Source organism: Primulina eburnea, chromosome 9 (genome assembly GCF_022965805.1).
Source record: "Primulina eburnea isolate SZY01 chromosome 9, ASM2296580v1, whole genome shotgun sequence".
NCBI lineage: Eukaryota > Viridiplantae > Streptophyta > Magnoliopsida > Lamiales > Gesneriaceae > Primulina > Primulina eburnea.
The window spans coordinates 29,211,753-29,219,241 of NC_133109.1; positions in this window are offsets into that span (position 1 = coordinate 29,211,753).

Here is a 7,489-nt window from a genome sequence, read left to right on the forward strand (position 1 = left end):
ACTAAGATATAATGTATACAATTATAAAAAAAAAATTAATTTTTAGTTTATTACACATATTTAAAATGTATATTTTATATTGAATTAAATTTCAAGAATCACTTAGAAAAATTATTATTATTATTATTATTATTATTATTATTATTATTATTATTATTAAAATATATATTGTCAATAAGATGATCAACATACCCTAAGAGTCCGAGTAGGCTGCAATCCTTCCTAGAGAGCTGTTTGTGACGACCGTGATGAGACGTGAAAAAAGTGAGGCCTTAAATTTATTGTCGTAATGACCAGAGCCAGAGCTAACTTTTTTAGAGTGCTATAATTGAGCTCTGGCCTATTCAAAGCATGGCTGAAAAATATACTACCTAATGAGTTGTTCTTTTTTCCCAACAAAGATTGAGCTGACAGCTCAGGGTGATACTAATAAGTAGACAAGCAAGCTTCACCATGAACTGGTTTGTTGAGGACTGATAGTTCTTTAAAGTATGCTTTTATTCCTTAAAATGATCCCTCACTCTGCTCATTCCATTTGAAATTTTTTTCTTTTGGGGCGCTTTAAAGAAAGGGAAACTCCAATCAGCCGACCTAGCTATGATTCGTGCTATGGTAGCTATCCTTCTATTTAACCTTTGGGCTTCCTGAATATTGTGGGAAGAGCCCATCGAAGCCAAGGATTACACCTTCTCTAGGTTGGCTTTGATTGCTCTCGTTGTGACCATGTAACCCAAGAATTTTCTAGTTTGTACCCCCACTGTACACTTGCATGGGTTTAACTTCAGTCTGTATTTCATTAATTTCTAGGGAAATCTGTTTCAGGTCAGCTATGAATGATTGGTTGTCTTAGTTTTGATTAGAATATTGTCCACATATTCTTCAATATTCTTCCTGGTCTTTTTTTCAAATACCAATCCATGAGCATTTGATAGGTGGCCCTGACATTCTTGAGTCTGTATGGCATAACAACATAGCTGTAAATTCCAGTGGATGTGAAGAACTGAAGTTGCTATGATATCCCTTGGCCAAGGGAATTTGATGATATCCTTGGTATGAATCCAAAAAACATAGAAGCTAGTGCCCAGCTGTAAAGTCGACCAAGATGAATCCAAAAATATACTACCTGATGATATCCTCTCTTTGTTAGAATTTCCTTCATTTATGTATCTTATTGCATTATGCTTTTTATCTTATGATCAAGATGCTTACATTCGTCTGTAGTGTGCCCTTACTTTTTATTGAAGTCACAATATCTGTCAAATCTGGGTCTGGGTCTCTGAAGCCCTTGATCACTCCTAGGGGTATTTTTATAAAATGCCTATTCTTGCTGATCTTGAGGGCTAAATTTACTGATTTTATTTGGGCTGTATGATATGAACTAGCCTAAAGGTTTGGGACGAGCCGATCGGTCCATGCCAGGATCTCATCATATTTCTTGGCCGATTTATTTATCAATGATTTAATGAAATCTTTTGTAGTAGTCACTGGATGAATGCGCTTATCAATAGATAATACATGGCACAGAGAACTTCGTTGACCAAAGTGTTAAACCTTCGCACATAGGCTCTTAGGTTCTCGTGTTCTTGAAGTTTTATGATAATAGACTGAAAGGTGTAATGGGATGTTTCTTGATACTAGCGAACTGATGGAAGAATACTATACTGAGATCCTGGAATGTGGTAATATCCTCTGGTCGAAGCGGATTGAACCATTGTTGTGCCGACCCTACCAAGATGGTCAGGAAAACCCAGAACTGGATATGCAACAATACGACATTTTCAAAGTGAGATATATGTTCCTCTAGACTCATTTCCCATCATACTCCACAAAATTTGGGATCTTGAAATTCTTAGGAAGCTCTTCGGCCAGTATTCTCGGAGAGAACGGTATGGCTGAGGGTTCACATTTTGTTATTATTTCGGCCATTCTATCTCTTCTTGCATCATCCCCATCTCTTCCAATCGTGCTTCTTGTCCACGAGGCGGAGGTGGATCTACTCCTTCCCGTCTAGCCAATATCTGTTTGACCGTGGTTGTGATCAATTGTGTCATTCCTGCAACACCGAGGCCTCAATTACCATTACTGTTCTGATTCTCGTTGTCCCTGTTGGACATACGTTGAGTATTCACCATCTTATCTCTAATTCTTCAACTTCCGACTCACGCCCCGGGACGGGGGTTGGTTGACACCGGCGTTGCTCTCCAATTTACATTCGAAAACAACAAGCCTCAGAAGTACAGAATTTCATAAACCAGTCTTTTATTCATAATAATCATTGTCTGTTACAACTCGAATACTGATGTTTTACAGCGGAAATGTAAAACCATAAAATGAAAATGTCTGAACAGATGCAGCGGAATATAAAACATAAATCAGAACTATGAACAGCAATCTTCATCACCAGCCCCAAAACTGACGTTGCTCCTCTTCTTCTATCAACTCTTCCTCGTTTTTATCTGAGATGGGTTTGGTGGGTGAGTGATATGGTTGTCACTCAGTAAGCAGGGGCGGGAATAACTCCCAGTTTTCAAAATCGTTTTCAACAGAAACAGTAATACAATAATATACAGAAAACTCGTATTTTCATAACAGAAATCAGAATTCAGAATTTGCAGGTTTCAGAACAGAAATCAGAATTATTAAGCACTGAGCACGTTAGTGAATTTCATGGCTAAACTGATATCAGTCCCCTATATGTTCTCTCCTCTAAGGGGTGAGGCCAGAATCAGAATCAGAATTCAGAAATGTTCAGAATATATATTCCTACCATTAGTTCACTAGGGAGTTTCAGTGCTTCAAAACCATATATCAGAAATCAACATACATCAACTGACCTTTAAAACAGAATTATCAAACAGATTTCAAGATATTTATATATAAGCCCACTTACCGTAATTTGCTTAGAGGTTTCGGTTGAAGTCTGGAAATATGCTTTCTCTCGCTACTGGTTTCTACTGCTCGAAATTCAGCACCCTCTTAACTCGAAAATTCAAGAGATAACTCAGGATTTGTGTAACACCAATTTCAGAGACTTGCGGTGTTATTTATAGGCCACAATCTGACTGTTAGGCTCCCTATTAATGGCCATAATCTGCCATTAACAATCTTTATTCCGTGTTAAATGCTTCAGTTACAAGTCATGGCTGAATTGATAACTGTCTGCTGCTTCTTCGCTCTTTTGCTGCTGCTGCTTCCTCGCTCTTCTGCTGCTGGATTCTGTCTGCTGGAAAATACATGTCTGCTGGAAAATATCAACTTCTGAAATATTAGCTTGATGCTGGAATTGCTAGCTTCTGCTGGAATTTTCATTTGCTACTGAAATTGTCTGCTGCTGAAAATTCGAGTTCTCACACTTCTGATGCTTAAGTCAGATTTTTGATTATGAAAGAAAAGAGCATGAAATATAGTAGTGTTAAGAGCACGAGAGAGTGAATGTGTCCAACCATAACAAATATGTTGTATTTATATGAACAAGAGAGGTTGATTTCTTTGCAGGAGTAAAATCTTTGTTGGAGTAGAATTCTACCCAAAGTAGGAGACCTATAAGAGTAGGACTCACTGGTTATGGCGGCTAGGTCTCTTTTCAGATTTAATGGATTTGACCTTATCCCAGTTTTATCGGGATATCTTTCTCTCATAAGAGATTCTCAAGCATTCCATATTTATGAGGCATAACAAGGACTACCTTTAGTTGACAGGCTTGGTAACATGAGCTCGAATACATGGGTTCGGCTATATGCGCTCTGCTCTTTCACTTGGCACATATGGACTCAGCTATATGGGATCAACTTCATGTGCTCGGCTCTTTCTTATAAATGGGCTCATGTCAAATGAGAGCCAATATTTTAGGAGACATCATATTGAATATAAAAATTTTTTCATAGATAAAATAAATAAATATATTTCTTAAATTCCAAAATTGTGTATGCAGGGCAAAAAAAGAGATTTTCGAATATATTTTTAATATTGGAAATATTGAAAATTAGTGTGTGATGATGTACATAATGATGAATCTATTTTTGGATTATTTTCAAATAAATTCTATAAATAGGTCTCTCAATTTGTGAAAAAGATGTACAATTGAGTTGAGAAAATTTTATAAAATATGTAGTTTAATATATTTTATAAGTTTTAGATTTTATTTTACTATAAATTTTTAACATGTTATCAACAAGTAACTCTAAGTTTTCCATATTTTTTCAAACTCCAAAACCCAAGAAAAATGTAACAATATTAAAAAATAAGCATATTTATTTTACTATTTATTTATTTTTATTGTGTATATATTTAATCTGTAATATCATGTTATTATATAAAAGTAGTCTATGACATCTCATTATAATAACGTTATGTGATTATATTATTACACTGTTTATATATTTTTATTGTGTTACTGTTTATTTATTTTTATTATGTATATATTTAATATATAATATCATGTTATTATATAAAAGGAGTCTATGACACCTCAATGTAATAACGTGATTTGATTATATTATTACATTGTTTATATATTTTTATTGTGTTACTGTTTATTTATTTTTATTGTGTATATTTAATATATAATATCATGTTATTATATAAAAAGAGTCTATAACATCATATTATTACCATAAAATTATGCATATATATACATTTATTTTTTTAAGATTTTGTATTTGTATAAACGGACATAAATGACTAGTTTTTTCCCTATAAATACGATTACAAACACATTCAATTACTCCAAAGTTACTTTTCCTTCCTAAAAATTTTTCCTCATCAATTTTTCAAAGAAGAAGAAGATGCTTCTTTCAAGGTTATTTTGTATAATTATTTTTTTTATCATACTCGCTAGTCTTGTATTTATCGAAGAAGATCTGTCTCACGTTTTTTCTTTATTTTTAAGTGTGCTTGTACTTATAATTTATCCGTTATTTTGTATTGCCATATTAATAGATTTATAACTTAATTAATAAAATGCATTGTTATTTCTTTCTAGAATCATTATGTTAAATTTGACAAAGCTCGAATTCGTTGCGCTTGACATTACGGGAAAAAATTATATGTCATGAACTCTCCATGTAGAAATGCATCTTGAGTCATTGGATCTAAATGAGAACATTAAAGAAAATGGTATCTCATCATCACAAGAAAAAAAGAAGCAAAATCTATGATATTTTTGAGTCGACACCTTGATGAAGGATTAAATTGTGAATATCTCATTGAAAAAGATCACATGCCTTTCTGAAAAAGATTAAAGGAAAGATTTGAACATATACGAGAAGTTATACTTCCGACTGTCCGTGATGAATGAAATACGTTAAGATTCCAGGATTTTAAGAAAGTCAGTGATTACAACTCGGCAATGTATCGAATAATCTCGCAATTAAAATTTTGTGGACATGAGGTTACAGAATCGGAAATGCTTGAAAAAACATTTTTCAATTTGCACGCATCAAATATAACTCTACAATAACAATATAGAATGTGTGGATTTGCGAGAAGTCATCAGTCCAGACCCACGGGATCAACAGTCTTTCCAGAAATAAATGGCATAAGTAAAAATGAATTTAAACCTGGAAAACAAAATCAAAGTCGAGGTTGTGGTCGTGGTAAATGGAAGAAAAAAAAAAGAAATCAACTTCACTGAATACAGTGATCGTTTGAGTGATTCAACTCATTTTGATGATGCATATTTTTTGAATGATTTCTCTGAAAATGATCAATATACTGGTGGAATATAATGTAAAATATTTTATTTTTCATGTACTCATATGATAATATTTTATTATATAATTATGATATGTGTTATATTTTTCAATAAATTACATATGTATTGTTCGTAATTTTTTTCATTGCATATTTTTTTTTGAGTTCAAATATGAAAAATTCTATGAATAAAACTAAACAAGGAACTAATCTCATGACAGTTTGCATACTCGATAGTGGTACAACGCACACTATTCTTCGAGATAAAATATATTTATTGGAAATAAAACCGACAAAAATAATGGTGAATACAATATTAGGTCCTTGTAGACTTGATTAAAAGTTGTGGTAAAGAACAATTTTTCTTATCTGCTGTTATAAAATTTCTGATAAATGATGCTTTGTATTCATCACAATCGAAATTTTTTTTTGAGTTTTAATGACATATATTCATTCACGTGGGTATGATACTCAAACAATAAATGAAAGAAATGAGAAATATATGTGTCTGATCACATATAAATCAAGAAATAAATATGTAGTTGTAAAACTATCAATGCTCCCTACTGGATTGCATTGTACACATATAAGCCTAATTGAATCAAACATGGTAGTTGATAATTCTTCAATATTAATTAATTGACATGATCGACTAGGACATCATGTTTCAATAATGATGCAAATAATTATAGAAAATAGACATGGTCATCTGCTGAAAGGCCAGAAGATCTTTCAAAATAATAAGTTTCAATGTAAATCATGTTCTCTTGAAAAACCTATTATAAGATCATCACAAGCTAAATCCGAATTGAATCACACATGTTTCTTGAACATATCAGGGTGATATTTGTGGGCAAATTCATTCACCATGTGGACCATTTAGATATTTTATGGTATTGATCGATACCTTCAGCAGATAGTCACGTGTATGTTTATTATCAACTCGGAGTGTGACATTTGCAAGATTATTGATCGAGCAAAACTTGCACTGTGAAATCTTTACTAAAAATATGGTTTTATATGCTCAAAAATAAATCGCAAGTACACGATGTCAAGTAATAGTATAATGTACATGAGTACGAGTATCGTTCCACTGGAGACTGTGTTTGACAATTATTACTTTCAGTTATCAAATCTTTAGCAACGAAAATTGATTGGTTCTTTTATTACTACTATGATCAAATAAACATGCAAATAAAATTATTTAAGAATTGATTAATGAAATCTAATATCTAAAATGGTTGATTAAAAATTCAATGAGAAATGAATTTGTTGTGAATATCGGTTCACCTACCCCTCGTTAATTAATTAATTCGTTCGATAATGATTGTATGCTTCCGACAGGATTTCCTATTCAATTGAACACACTATCTCGAGCTATGCCAAATTAATTCTACTCAATGAAGTAATTAAATATCTTTAATTATTTATCAAGAGTGAATTGCATGTCGATTTATGAAATCCCTAGTTTTCGACCCTTAGGACTATGACTATCCACGCGTATCCAATTTCATATGTCTATACTAAGTTTAAATGACAAAAACTAAATTAGAAATACTAGAATTGACGAAAAACACGAAGAGAGATGCTCGAAAATCTTAAAATCTTCAATCCAAGCACAAAATTCTCTCCAAAGCTTGCGGCGGCTCTCCAATGAAGTCTGAATGACCCCTTTTTCGTGCCTCCCCTCCCTACCATATCCTCCCCATTCAGAATTAAGGGAAGAAATCGTCCAAAAATATTTCCAAAAATAACGAGCGCGCCCAGGCGGACATAAGCTTCCGCCCGGGCAGATGTG